This window comes from Megachile rotundata, chromosome 15 (genome assembly GCF_050947335.1).
Source record: "Megachile rotundata isolate GNS110a chromosome 15, iyMegRotu1, whole genome shotgun sequence".
NCBI lineage: Eukaryota > Metazoa > Arthropoda > Insecta > Hymenoptera > Megachilidae > Megachile > Megachile rotundata.
In genome coordinates, this window is record NC_134997.1 from 6,913,267 (window position 1) to 6,927,750 (window position 14,484).

Below are 14,484 nucleotides of genomic sequence, written 5' to 3' on the forward strand. Positions count from 1 at the left end.
AAACCATTGACAGGGATAAAGCGTTTCGAATTCGAACGAAAATACATACCATGTATCCTTTCGTCTATCCCGAATAATGTCATGTAGCAGGCCACCATGGAGATATGCTTTAAGGATTACGTAAATCCAGGTTTATTGTAATCGGTAAGGAAGTTTGGGTTCCGATCCTTTATCGCATCGTTTTAAAGCATGTGATTTTTTACCGGAGTATTATTATAGAGAGATACCCGAAATATTCAGCGAGGTTCCTGAAAAAAGCTTCCGGGATAGTTAGAATATTCAGAGGTTAATAACGCCATTTTTTGGCGACGTACCATGAAATTTAATTTGTGAACGCTTTGACTAAAATACTTTCAATTCTTAAAATAAAAATTTCTGAATGGAAGGCAGATTCATTAATTACTTTTGTGTATCACAGTTTTTATCTATTGTCAGTGAAAACGTAAAATTATTTAAATAGATATTAAATAGATTTTTTAAAAGATTATCTTTGTGTTAGGGGAGAACGGAGAAAAAATTAATACCTTCTCACTTGACCAATTTTTCAATCACCTATTAAAGGCACAAAAAAATTAAATTTAATAAAAAGTAAAAAAATTTAGTCGAAAATTTTTTTAAAAATTAAATATTTCAATCCAACGTTCTCTCAAAAATTTATAAATTTAGAAGATCAGTAATTTGAAAATCTAGAAACTTAGCAAAAATTGCAAGGTGAAAAATGAGATTTAAAACGATAAGTTGCTTTGCTCGCGTTTCAAGAAATGGAGGAATGGAGAGGAGGGAAACAGTGGCGACAACTTTCGTCCTCGCTAATTTTCTTAGATTCCTTCTACTCTCTTTCCTTCATTCTCGTTTGTTCCCTTAATCCTCGTTATTTCTATTCCTCGTTTTTACATAATTAGAGAACCGTTGTAAGAAGTTCGTTTTCCATTAAGCATTGTGATCAACGGCTTTGGCGTTTTTCTGCGGTACTCAAAGAATCGTTCAGTTTCTGAATGCTAATCCTTTCGAGGAATTTCATATCTTTTGAAGAAGTTCCGGAGAACTTCATATTATTCATAATATCAATTTTATATTATTTGTCAAATATTTATTTATATTTATAGAACTATTGCACGACACCGATATGTGCTTTCTTAATTTACAAAATAGATCAAGGGATACTCATTAATTTAATTTACATAGTCTACAGTGTGAAGTGTTTATTATAAGTAGAAAATAAAAATGTATATATTCAACAAGCCTATTCATTGAATTTTTTATGAGATCCAAGAGAAATATGTCTAACCACATTCGACATGGTACATACTGTTAACTGTATGTGGAGCAATATTTAATAATAATTAAACACAAGAGACTTCATATCGTTTGAAGTCGATATTTATAAGTGGATAATTGTATAACCAATATATTATGTGCTTATATAACAGTTTTGGTAAACGAAGAAAATTCATAATGCAAAAACAGAGGCTCATGGCTACATGTGAAAGGGAGTGAAATGATGCGGCATACAGAGTGTCTCACAACTAGTGTAACTCCTGGAAGTGGGTGGCAGAGCAAGTGATTCTGAACAACATTTCCTTTTTCAAAAATGGGATTCGAAGCTTAGTTTTTGAATTATTAAGAAAAAACACGGACCAATCAGAGCGCGAGAACTGCGCGTGCGCAGAAGCGAGAGTGAAAGCTTCGAGCCTTGCAGCGAGCGCGATCATGATCAAGCGCCTATGCGGGACAGTCTAAACGTTTAATGAGTAGCCCTTTCGTCAAAACTCAGTTAAATAATGAACAGAACAATTACAAATAATGTTCACTTATTCATTTCTCGTGAACAAGGCAATTGAAATCAGACTCACCGTTTAAAAATAATCCTGCTGCAGTATGTATGTACATAGAAGAGCGTAACACTGCGCGTTAACGAATGAAGAATGACACGTTGCAATTGTTGATTTGAAACTAAAGTGTCTGAAGAAAAACGGTATATCAACCCTGTACCGAAGTCCTCGCTATTCTAAGACCTAACTATCAGAACCTATGAACATACCAGAATGTACCTATAGACGAATTACTGCGCTTACATAACAGTCTTGGTAAGCGAAGATAATTCGGAATGCACCCCAAAACGAACGGGGAGTCCATTGACATGGCTACATGTAAACGGAGTGAAATGATGCGATTTCGGCAAACATATATAATGTACACAGGACAAGATAGTAACACTGCGAGTTAACAAATGAAGAATGACACGTTGTAATTATCGATTTAAACCTAAAGTGTTCTAAAGTTTGTAAAGAAGAGAACGATGTATCCAGCCTTGTACAGAAGTCGCTATTCTGAGACCTAAATTGTAGAAACCCATCCTGGTCCAAAAGCGTTTCCTCGCTAATAACAGCATTATCTCCAATCAATTTCGAATTTCGTGCCTTCACTTCCAATTCGTTTCTGGATCTAAATAGTTGACGGATCAAAAGCCGAAACGGATTAAACGTCGCCACCGTCGTTATTCATCCTCGAGTAAAATCAGCTGGAAATACACGCAGCTGGCCGTAATAAAAGCTGAAAATTCATAATACGCTCGCGGTGATGATAATACGTCATTTTGTACGTATCTGGGTCAGTTGTTCGGTCTTTCCGCGAATATGCGCGCACGCAGAGGACTACGACTCCGCTTGCTAGATCGTGTAGTTTCTTGCATGTGTTTCCTGTTACCTGTGTACGTTATGTCATACGTGATTGCATGCACGCGTAAAATGCGTGCAATATTCCCAGCGATCCGCCAGTGACTTGATGACATGCGAATGTTTTTTAAAACTACACGTATGCAGAACACTGCTCCGAAACCGTTCTACACCCCAGAGAAATGAACGTTTCACGGCGATTCTTAACGAAAAAATGTTAGACTGCTGCGAACGTAATTGCAGTTTTTACCCAGCGTTTTATATTTACTGGCTGATTGAAAATGGAAAAGGGTTAAAATTGGTATCAATTTTTTGCTCGGCAGACAACTCGTTTGAAACGCTGTATAAATTCTGTTATTTAAAATGGAGTCGGCTAGTTTAATTGGAACTGCATGGTGGTCTGCTCGTAGGGCAATTTTAGAAAAGTTAATTGAGTTTTTTGGAAATAGTAAGGTGTTTTATGTAACTTTATTTGTAATTACCTTTTGGCTCCAGTGAGGGATTGTGTTAGAACCTGCAACAGAAATATAGTTACAATTTTAATTTACACATTCCCAAATTTAATACATAGATTTTAAAATATTCTAATTTATACATGTTTCATTTTCGTCATCAAGGTTCGAAATTACCAAGTACCAACGTTCTAAAGTTCCAAGAATGAAATTTTGGAAATTTTCAAAAATCCATAATTTCCATATTCTTTCTCTTCAAAGTACAAAATTCTTAAATTCCCTCAAATTCCAAAATTCTAAATTTCCAAGTTCCTCAGATTCCAAAATCAGAAATTTGCAAACAATCACAGGATACAAGTCATCTGCAATTAATAGTAAACATGTACAATAGTATTTAATACATGTAATAATATTTGTCAATTTGTGGTGTGGGGGGCATTCAGGAGTCCTGGGGAACTCCACTGGATTTTGGACAATTAGTATGTGGTGTTTTGGGGGTATGGGGCACCACTAGCTCTTGGACAACTAGTGGTGTGTGGAGCATTTTGGGGGTATATGACACCACTAGATCTTGGGTACCTAGTGGTGTGTGGAACATTTTGGGGGATGGGGCACCAGTAGGTCTTGGGTACCTAGTGGTGTGTGACATTTTTGGGGTATGGGGTGTGTTCAGGTGTCAGGGCATTCCAGAGTCTGGGACATTCAGTGTAGTGTGTGGGGCATTCAGGGTTTGGGGCACCTATTGGGTCAGGGACGGAAGCTTCCTTTGGGATGTCACCATGGTGAGTACCTATCAGAGCAGGGGGCATAGTGTGTGTCATCGGTGGTCAGCAGCAGAATGCTTTCCATAAATGGAACCATACAGATTCCCAAAATGGGACACTTAGGGGCGCGGGTATGAAACCAACTTGCTATCCCCTAACATAAAAATCTGAGCATGCTTCCGCTTTCAACGTATAGGTAAAGACCGTATACGTGAATCGGAAACATGCTGTCGTCTCCTTCTCGCGGTCCTTTAATATAGGCGCGGGGGCCCATTATTATTTTGAGAAAAAGGATTCGCGGCTGGCCACCTAGCGGTCGCGGTGCCTAGTTCGCGAACCGCGGCCTCCGCGAGACGCGCGAAAAAATGATCAGTGGGGGGAAGCCCCCTCGCGACACCGTGAAGCTCACGCGCCGAGAAGTGTAACATGATCCACGGTTCCAATATATCCGTGAGACTATACTAATGCAAATATAAAACTTTTTTATTTTTGACTTTTTCGTTTTTAAACTTTTACCAATCAATTCTTGACATTTTCCCGGTTAAAATGAGACTAAACACGGTATAATTTCGACTATGTTTACTGGTTTAATTGACCGTAGGATTTGAACAGGGAATAACGAAAGGAGAAGAAAAACGCTGCGATTGAATCTGTTGTATTATTACAAAATTAAATTATTACAAAACAAAATTATTTAAATTATTACAAAAAAAGAAAATGAAAAACATAACGTGGAAAAACGAGACAGAACTCTTAACCACTTAACCAATTCTTTAGTTGAAGGATTGTCTTATGTTCTGGAATATAACTGTCTACGACGTAAAATTAATTAATAAATAAATTTTATTTCATTAACTAATATATCATTTGTATTAATTATGAATGTGAATCTATTTAAAATTACTTAATACATATAGGTACTGACAAAAGAAAGCAAGCAAATTCAAAGCGGAAAGTACTGTTTTAAACGAATATATCGGTTTTTGATTTTTCAACTACGGCGCACTTCACCGAAAAATCTGAAAAAATTAAGGAATATTAGTTATGCTAATACGTAACTACCACATTAATATAAAAGTAGTGCTCCGACATCTTCACTAAAAATCTCAATTTTTCGGATTTTTTTTCGGTTTTTGATTTTTTACAATTACAATTTGCGATCAAAAAATCTGAAAAAATTCTATAATGTGCAATACGAGCACCTCAATGTCTCAGAATTTTTTCAGAATTTTTGAACGAAATTAAATAGGCAAAAAAGGCCAAAAACTGGAATTTCGTTTTTTCCCTTTTACTACTCCCACGGATGAGATAGGGGGTTGAAACTTGGTTGAAACTTGAGATGTTTTTTTTTTGATATGCTACCAACTGACGAATTGGGTTTTTGATTCGACTCAAGGGCACATTTGACAAATTATCCGGCTATACGCTTTCTCAAATTTCTCAAATTTCTCAATTTCCAAATTTCCAAATCCTCTAATGAAAGTCCAAAATTTCCAAATTTCTCCAATCCCAAAATCCCAAATTACCAAATCCCAAAATTCAGGTCCCCCAAAATTGTTAATCATCCATATTTAAAAATCAGGAACCGCTCAATAAAACTACCCAACGTTCCCTTTCACTTATAAACTGACCAAGCACAATACAGCCATCAGAATGTGAAATTAAACTAGCGTCAACTGCATTTTATGTCGTATATAGCACTTGAGGCTTAGTTTCGAAAAATACGTTGCTGAAACTGGTCTTTTACTTCCAGGTCAGCGAGAAATCGAAGAAATTGGATTGCCTTGAATCGATTAAACTTTGCTATCGAAGAAGTTTCGCGAAGCCTTAGACTAAAATTTGTTGAATGCAATCCAAGATGCGGAATAAAAGTTTCACCATAGTTAATGGCACATGGATTCAACTTTCGAGTAAATACGTAACGATCAAACATACATTATGTTACATTCTTTGACGAATTAAAATTTATTTATTTTTTACTGTTATGTTCTATAGCATATACTTATTTTGTATTATTATGTTCAATATTATGTACTTATTTTGTAAAATATTAAATATTATTGGTTATTTCGTTTTAACATATGAATTACATTAAATAGCGTTAGTAGATAAAAAATTTCACATATGAATATTGCGTATGTAGGCACATGTATATAGTGATACATTATATGTATCATGTGTGATACGTTATGTATGTATACTATTATGTATAAGTATACATTATATTGCATACTTTGTATCAATACATGTACACCATACATACCTACATATGTGATATTCATATGTGAAACACATGCATTATAACAATATGTACATTTAGACATTTCCATACATTAATACAGTATTTATATTAATTTCAAATTTTCTATGCAGCCTCGATGATTGGCACTGCCCCATTTTATGTCAAATTAATAATTGATAATTATCGGAACTAGCATGTATTATTAACTAGTGCTGTGAATGTGGATGAAATTTAGAAACGTTAGTATTAATAAGTTATTTTTTAGTTTATATTTTCATAAATAGGTCAGACTCGTTAATTTAGATCAAATATGAGTCAGCTTTTACCAAATGTCAATTACGATATTTGAATGCGAATGTAATTGGCTGAAAAAGTCGTCTCTCGTTCGACGTGACTTCATGTCATTTTCCTTGTTAGCATAAGAGATCACATCATATGATCCGATGTGTCAGCATGTGTCAGTAAGATCCTATTCTGTGGACTTCAACAGTGTCGAAGGTGGGGCGCCACATGTCACCCTGCGACTCCATTATGGACGCTCAATATTTTCAACAAATTTCAATCTCGGAAGATTACTCATGCTTCTTATTTGACACGTAACTATGTGTATGTATCAAGGATACATACATGTTACAAATTTTATGTCTAACGTTAAACATGTATGTTACATGTGTTATGATTAACAGTGATCATACATGTAACAAATTTTGCATTTAACCTTAAACATATGTAACACATGTTAAATATGTAACATATGCAACATATGTTAAATACGTAACATATGTAGCGTCTGTTAAATATGTAATATATGCAACATATGTTAAATATGTTAAACGTAACATGTTAAATGTAACATATGTAACACATGTTAAATATGTAACATATGCAACAAATGTTAAATACGTAACATATGTACCATCTGCTAAATATGTAACATATGCACGTATGTTAAATATATAATATATGTTAAATATGTTAAACGTAACATGTTAAATGTAACATATGTAACACATGTTAAATATGTAACATATGCAACATATGTTAAATACGTAACATATGTAGCATCTGCTAAATATGTAACATATGCAACATATGTTAAATATGTAACATATGTTAAATATATTAAACGTAACATTTTAAATGTAACATATGTAACATATGTTAAACGTATGAACCGCATGATTAACATACGATACTTATGTAGCGCAGTAACTCTTATCCAAGTTCTCCAAACTAAAATACCGTGTCCAATTTCGCAGTGCACATAGCGGAATCGATTTGCACTTTCACGGAATGAAAGAAATAAATATTAAATATATCCGACGATGTTATCCGGATTCTATATTTATCAGGAAAAGTTTTAGCCAAATCCAGCGACCGCGAGATCCCTTTGTCAGCGAAACTGAAATCACAGAGCAATCTCAATAACAGGATTCGCAGATGGTATGCATAATTTTGGAGGCATGTACCTCTATCGGTATACTTGCATCTCGACACTGCTTAAACGCTTCGGTAACACACAGCCAGGGGTATATATGCTTCTAACAGCAAGTTTGCACGTGATTTCTGATCCACCATACAGCCCCGTCACGAACTGTCACTGTAACACCAACTATTCTCGCACAGACCTCCTGTTGACGGACAACCTTTATAGCTGCGAGCGGCTATATATATAGATTCCGTTCGCCGAAGGCCACCGATTACCCGTGACAACTGTCACGTCAAAATATTTCCCTCGAAAATGCTCGACAGCTACCCACGACGATGTCATGTTAACCCCTAACGAAGCATTTCAAACGTGGACCATGAGGTTCGGAAAAATATTGCTCAAACTCGTACGACACAATGGCGGTAATTTTCAATACGAAAAAAACTTCTGTTACGCTATTATGTTTCATCGAACACGTACATCGTTTTCTGATGTTACAAGATGCTTTCAAACGATTCTCTTACATATCGATTACTTAATTTCACATATTATAAGCTTTGTCATGAATTGGTTATCGTTGAAATATTGGTGTAGAAACGTTTGAGACAAATTGATACAATTATAATTGAGACAAAATACGAGTCGTTAGAGTTTTAAGTAAATTACTGGGTATAGAAATGTTTGAGACAAGACAATACGCACTAGTAAAATGTTTGAGACAATTTAATACAGGAGGTTAAAATATTTGAGACAAGTTAATATATGTTACAGAGGAGTTTGAACCAAAGTGATATATGTTATAAGAATGTTTGAGATAAATTAATACAAGGGGTTAAAATATTTGAGACAAATTATTAAATGTTAAAGAGAAGTTTGAAGCAAAGTGATACATGTTATAAGAATATTTGAGACAAATTAATACAAGGGGTTAAAATATTTGAGACAAATTAATACATGTTGAAGAGAAGTTTGAAGCGAAGTGATACATGTTATAAGAATGTTTGAGACAAATTAATACAAGCAGTTAAGATGTTTGAGAAAAATTAATACAATCAGTTAAAATGTTTGAGACAAATGAATACATGTTGAAAAAATGTTTGAAACAAAATCATACATGTTGCAAAAATATTTGAGACAAATGAATGAATGATTGAAAAAGAAGTAGACTAAATTGACACATGTTATAAAAATATTTTAAGACAAATTCAAGCTTGCAGCAAAATTGAAAAGTAAATAATTGATACAGCAACTAGAAATAAAATGATTTTGAGAGAGCATATAAATTTTGAGAAACTTTCGAAAAAATTGAAAGTTAAATAATTGATAGAGCAACGTTCACCTATACACGAAGAGCAATTTGTAAAAAGGAAGAAATGTTTTCTAAAAATTTCATCGAAATCGATGACCCAGAGCCTTCGAAGGCCCTTGCAAGAATTTCATTTAAGGAATGTACATGTATCAGATAGCTATACTACATATACATATAGGGTGTTTCCAGCGAGTTCGAATTTACATATTGAAAGATTCATTCTGGAAACGCGGTACCGATGGATTTTCTGTTTTCTGCAACGTTCAACGTATTTTTCTATATTCAAGGATAATGTTAAGTGACGTTTCTGGTATTCAATATAGTGATATCAATATCTCAAATATTGATACATGTTCTTTTATCGATATTTTATGTGGTGTTGAATTGTGATTGGGGTGGTTTATACATCTTTCTCTGAAACTTTGTGGTTCTCAAATTTTTTTTTAATTTTAGTGTTGGTTTAAAATTTTTAATGTTGTTGTTGGTTTAAAAATTTAGTTATTGTTGTTTCTTGACTTCAAAATTTAATTATTGTTGTTTGTTGACTTAAAAATTTAATTATTGTTGTTGTTGACCTCCAAATTTAATTGTTGTTGTTGATTTAAAAATTTAGTTATTATTGTTGTTGACTTCAAAATTTAATTATTTTTGTTGTTGGCTTCAAAATTTAATTATTTTTGTTGTTGACTTCAAAATTTAATTGTTGTTGTTGGTTTAAAAATTTATTTATTGTTGCTTGTTGATTTAAAAATTTAATTACTGTTGTTTGTTGACTTCAAAATTTAATTGTTGCTGTTGGCTTAAAAATTTAATTGCCGTCTAATCACTTAGACTGATTGCTATTTAGTTAATTCTAAAAAACTTAATCATTGTTTAAAGAGTTTTAAAAAAATGCATTTACTCAAAACAGTCTTGTAAACATTTAATTATTGTTTGTACAGTTTCTTAAAACTTTAATTCTTATTTAAATAATTTAAGAAGACTTTAATTATTGTTTTGAAGTCCATGGCAGAGTTTGATTATGTCATTTTAATTTTTTAACAAATTCAATAATTTTTTCAAAATTTGTTAAAAAATTAGAAGAAGAAATTCTTTTAATTTGAGGTATTTTAAGACAAATTTAGTGTCAATAGTTAACCTGTTAAATTTTTTTACATATGAAATTTTAAAAATGTGAAATTTGACATATGAAACTTTTCACATATGAAAAAATTAAACCTTGCAATATATATTTAATAAGTTATACAAAATTCACAGAAAATAAACAATAATTCATTTTTTAAATTAAAATTGTTTAAAAGAGTCAATTTAAATTTCGTAAATAGCCTTTCAAAAATATTACTGGAGCACATTTTTATATATAATACCTCAAATATATTTGAATGTCGTCGAAATGATTTTTTTTAGTAACATTTTCCGAATTTTTCAGATTCTTCGTATTGTTGCGGAACATTTGCGTACTTCTTCCTACAAAATTCTGAACATCCGCGAAATATGCAGGATAGGTACGTATGCAAAATGCACAGCCTTCGTGAAAGAACTGAATAGTTTAATGTTTGAAAAACTCCATTCATAGTAAACAACTCATAGAACCGTGTAGTGGCTTATACCAAACCGAAAGGAATCAAAATAAAAAGACCGTGTGTTTAACTGTATGTGTGTTGCAAGCAAAAATTCTGTATTTATTGCCTATGGAAATCTGGATATTTGGGGTTTGGAAGTTTGGAGATTCGAAGACTTGGAAATTTGGAGAAATTTAAAATATTTGTGGATTAAATACATTTGAAGAAATTTAAATAAATTAAAGACAGGAGAAATTGGAGGAAATTTAAAGAAATTTTAACATTGAAGAAATTTAAACAAATTTTGAAAAATTTGAAGAAATTTGAGGAAGTTTGAAAATTGGAGCAATTTGAACAAATTTTCAACTTGCAGAAATTTGAGAAAATTTAAAGGAATTCAAACATTGAAGAAATGTGATAAAATTAGAAGAAATGTGCAAATAAAAAGATTTGGTAATTTAGTAATTTTTAAATAATTTTAAGTCCTAGTCCATACGTATGTATGTATATTTAAAATTATCTAACAATAAAATAAAAATTATGTAACCTACATCTCACTACCTTTTATTAACTCTTCCGTGCATCCTACGTCCACAAACGTCAATAAACTTGACCAAAGTAAAATATAAAATACAAGAATAATAAATAAATTCTTGCAAATTAAATAATGTTAAAGAAGAAATAAATTTTGAGACACGTTATACAAGAAATACGTTAATATTACATTTCGTTAATTCCTGCAGGAATATGCATTTTCATAGACTTCCGCGTAACACACATCAGACTTGGGCGCACATGCGCGAAAGAGGTTCAATAAATATGGCTGTGACACGGATGTCGCATATATCCATCCAGGTTTGTGTATACAAACATCTATATTCGCATAAGGAAGCCGAGTTGCTTGATTCTCCTTGCAAGGTACTGAAGCTTTAGAGAAGACGACGCTAAAAGAGGAGAAGGATGAGGAAGGAAGGAGGATAGGAGCCGAGGTCTACTCTGTTTGCTAATTACTCGGCGTCGGCACATTTGCATCCACGTTCGCACCAGCCTCCGACTGGTGGCGTTAACCTTCTCATTAAACGTAATTGTTTGCAATAATTTGATGCCACCTGTCTCCCCACTCCTGTCGTTACGACCAGCCAACTTCCATACTAAGTCTCTGCTACCTTGCTGACTAGTTGCACCACCATCACCCTGTCTTCTCGCGTTCTGTCTTTTCTATTCTTCCCGGTTTCACTGTCCTCGTAATTTCCTACGCTTGTGTACGCTCGCCTAACATGACACTCGTGTCCTTTCATAAATAGAAGATGTGTTTCACCGTAGTCGGTAACGCTTTATACCGTGTACAAAATTGACTTAACCGTTAAACAAAGCGTCATCGAAGATGAAGAACTAGATTTCGATTCGTGGAAAAATACAGGGAAGTTTCAGATTAACTCGTTCACCCGACTCGTAGTAGCAATTTCCGGGCCGCTATATTTGGAAACAATAACGTTATAACTATCGAGTGGCTTCAAGATTGAATCTTCGTTATTTAACGATGTACAACTAGTAAGTCAAACTCCGTTGTATGCACTGTGTAACAGAATACATGAAAATGATTATACACCCAGCATCGTTGAGGCATTTATAATTTAATCGAACCGCTTCAAAAACTTCCTGCGTCGTATTTCACAAATATGCGATTGCTCAGGTTTAATCGATTTCGAAGCCAATGTGCGGATGAAACACGCGCACGATTAGTTACGAAAAGAAAACTGCGATTTTTAAAAGCTTAGTAATGGTAAGTTGAGATCGCATGTTAGGGGAGGTTTTCGTATTAGGCAGGTTTACCATAACCTTCAAAATTTATGTAATAGTTTATTCTTGAGAAAAAAGAAAAAGTAAATACAGTTTAGTAAACGTTGAATCGCAATTTGAGTCATCCCTTTTGAAACCTTAGTATTAAGTTGATATCGCATATTAGGAGAGGTTTTCGCATTAGGCAAGTTTGCACCATAACCTTCAAAATGGTTCCCGTAATAGTTTAAACTCGTGACAAAAGAAGTAAATAAAGACAGTTTAGTAAACTTTGAATCGTAAATGAAGCTATCCCTTTTGAAACCTTAGTATTAAGTCAAGATCGCAAGTTAAAAGAGGTTTTCATACTAGACAAGTTTACCTTGTACCATAACCTTCAAAATTGTTCCTGTAATGGTTATGTATCATGTGCATAAAACATGTGCACTGGAATGGCAGGCTTCCGTAGGGAAATGACGACGTACAGGAAAGTGAATTAATTATTTATAGGATTTTGACTGTCAAGTTCACGGATTTTTTGGTTTGGATCTGCTGGGATTTGAGGACTTGGTAATTGGGAAACTGAGGGAATTAGGAAATGCTAATGAGGATGTTTTGTGATGTTTTGGAATATCAAAATTAGGAATTTTGATATTTGGGAAATTGGAAATTTGAGAATTTGAGATTTTGGAAATTTAGGGATTTGAGAATTTGGGGATTTGAAAAATGAGGGAATTTGGGAATTTGGGATTTTGGAAATTTAGGGATTTGAGAATTTGGGGATTTGGAAAATGGGGGAATTTTGGAATTTGGAGATTTGGGATTGTAGGAATTTTGGGAATTTAGGAGTTTAGGAATTTGGGAATTTGGGAATTTGGGAATTTGGGAATTTGGGAATTTAGGAATTTCAGGAATATCTAAATTAAAAATTTAGAAATTTAGAAATTGAGAGATTTAAAAATGTTCAGATTTCCAAATCCCCAAGTTTCCTAAATTCCCCAAATTCCTTAAATTTTCTAGAATCCCTAAATTTCCTCATTTCTCTAAATTCTCTAAATTCTCTAAATTCTCTAAATTCTCTAAATTCCCAAACTTCCCAGAATTCCTGAAATTTTCAAAATTCCCCAAATTCTCAGAATTCTCAAAATTCTCCAAATTTCCTCAAATTCCCAGATTTTTTGAGGTTACAGTTTATTAGCGGAAGAGGGTTAACCCAAAACGACTAATAATTGAAGGCTTGTAAACATCCAGCTAGCTCACTAATTGAACATTAGTCTCTGTACATGGCCGAAGGGGATCTTGGGTGCAGGAAGGAGGAAAATACGGATGATTGAATATCGAGAACGGCTTCGCAGACCATTTATGGCAGTTAAGGTTAAATCGGTTGTTCCGCGAAAATCGATGTAAAAAATTGTAGAGATATACATATATTATATATTATAGCACAATAAATAAATAATATTCGGTTCGATTACATAATATGTCAATTTTAATGTATATGTATGTAATCTGAAATAAGGGAATAAACTAGTAACGTAAAATAGGTTATACTATTGTAATAATAACATTACATTTTTGGTAATAACACATATTTATACATTCAACGTATTTGTTTAGGTTATGTAATTTTATATAACAACATACAAACCTGTTATTATTGTTATAAAATTATGTAACTTATTTCACATTGTTAGAATATTTTTTCATGTAGAATTATGTTATTTTATAATTTAAGTTATGTAACGTCTTCAAGTTATGTTGTTATACAAAATTATTATTTTTATATTATTGTACAATGTTATGTTTTTATATTATTATTTTATACATGAATGGACTTTGAATATAATTATTTTAAATGCTATTTGTCGTACATAAATTGACTCTGAATTTGTCCTGAAAGTACCATTTCTCTCAATTATGTTATTTAAGTTATATAATGTCTTCAAGTTATGTTGTTATACAAAATTATTATTTGTATATTATTGTAAAATGTTATGATTTTATATTATTATTTTATACATGTATGGACTTTGAATATAATTATTTTAAATGCTATTTGTCGTACATAAATTGACTCTGAATTTGTCCTAAAAGTACCATTTCTTTCAATAAACAATATAATTTGAAATCAAGCGGAATTGATAAAATACAGAAAAGAAGATTTAAGAGGTACGAGTGTTGAATATGTAGAACAGAACGTGTGTATTGAATAAAAATAACTGTAACTGGTGATAATCGTATTTGCTAGCCGTAAATTTGTACGTTGTTTTTT

General features: G+C 32.9%; 1 protein-coding gene across 3 annotated transcripts in view; it reads right to left on the reverse strand.

Annotated features, from left to right (window-relative positions):
• LOC100876585 (opioid-binding protein/cell adhesion molecule homolog) overlaps nt 1-14,484 on the reverse strand; it is a 657,546-nt gene that overhangs the window by 550,443 nt on the left and 92,619 nt on the right. For 2 of the 3 annotated variants that reach the window (XM_076540714.1, XM_012288703.2), the window contains exon 2: nt 3,158-3,189. The gene's annotated coding sequence lies outside the window, so the exon portion shown is untranslated. Of the gene's footprint in view, nt 1-3,157; nt 3,190-14,484 lie in introns of those variants that run through there. The other variant, XM_076540720.1, reaches the window with a different exon arrangement.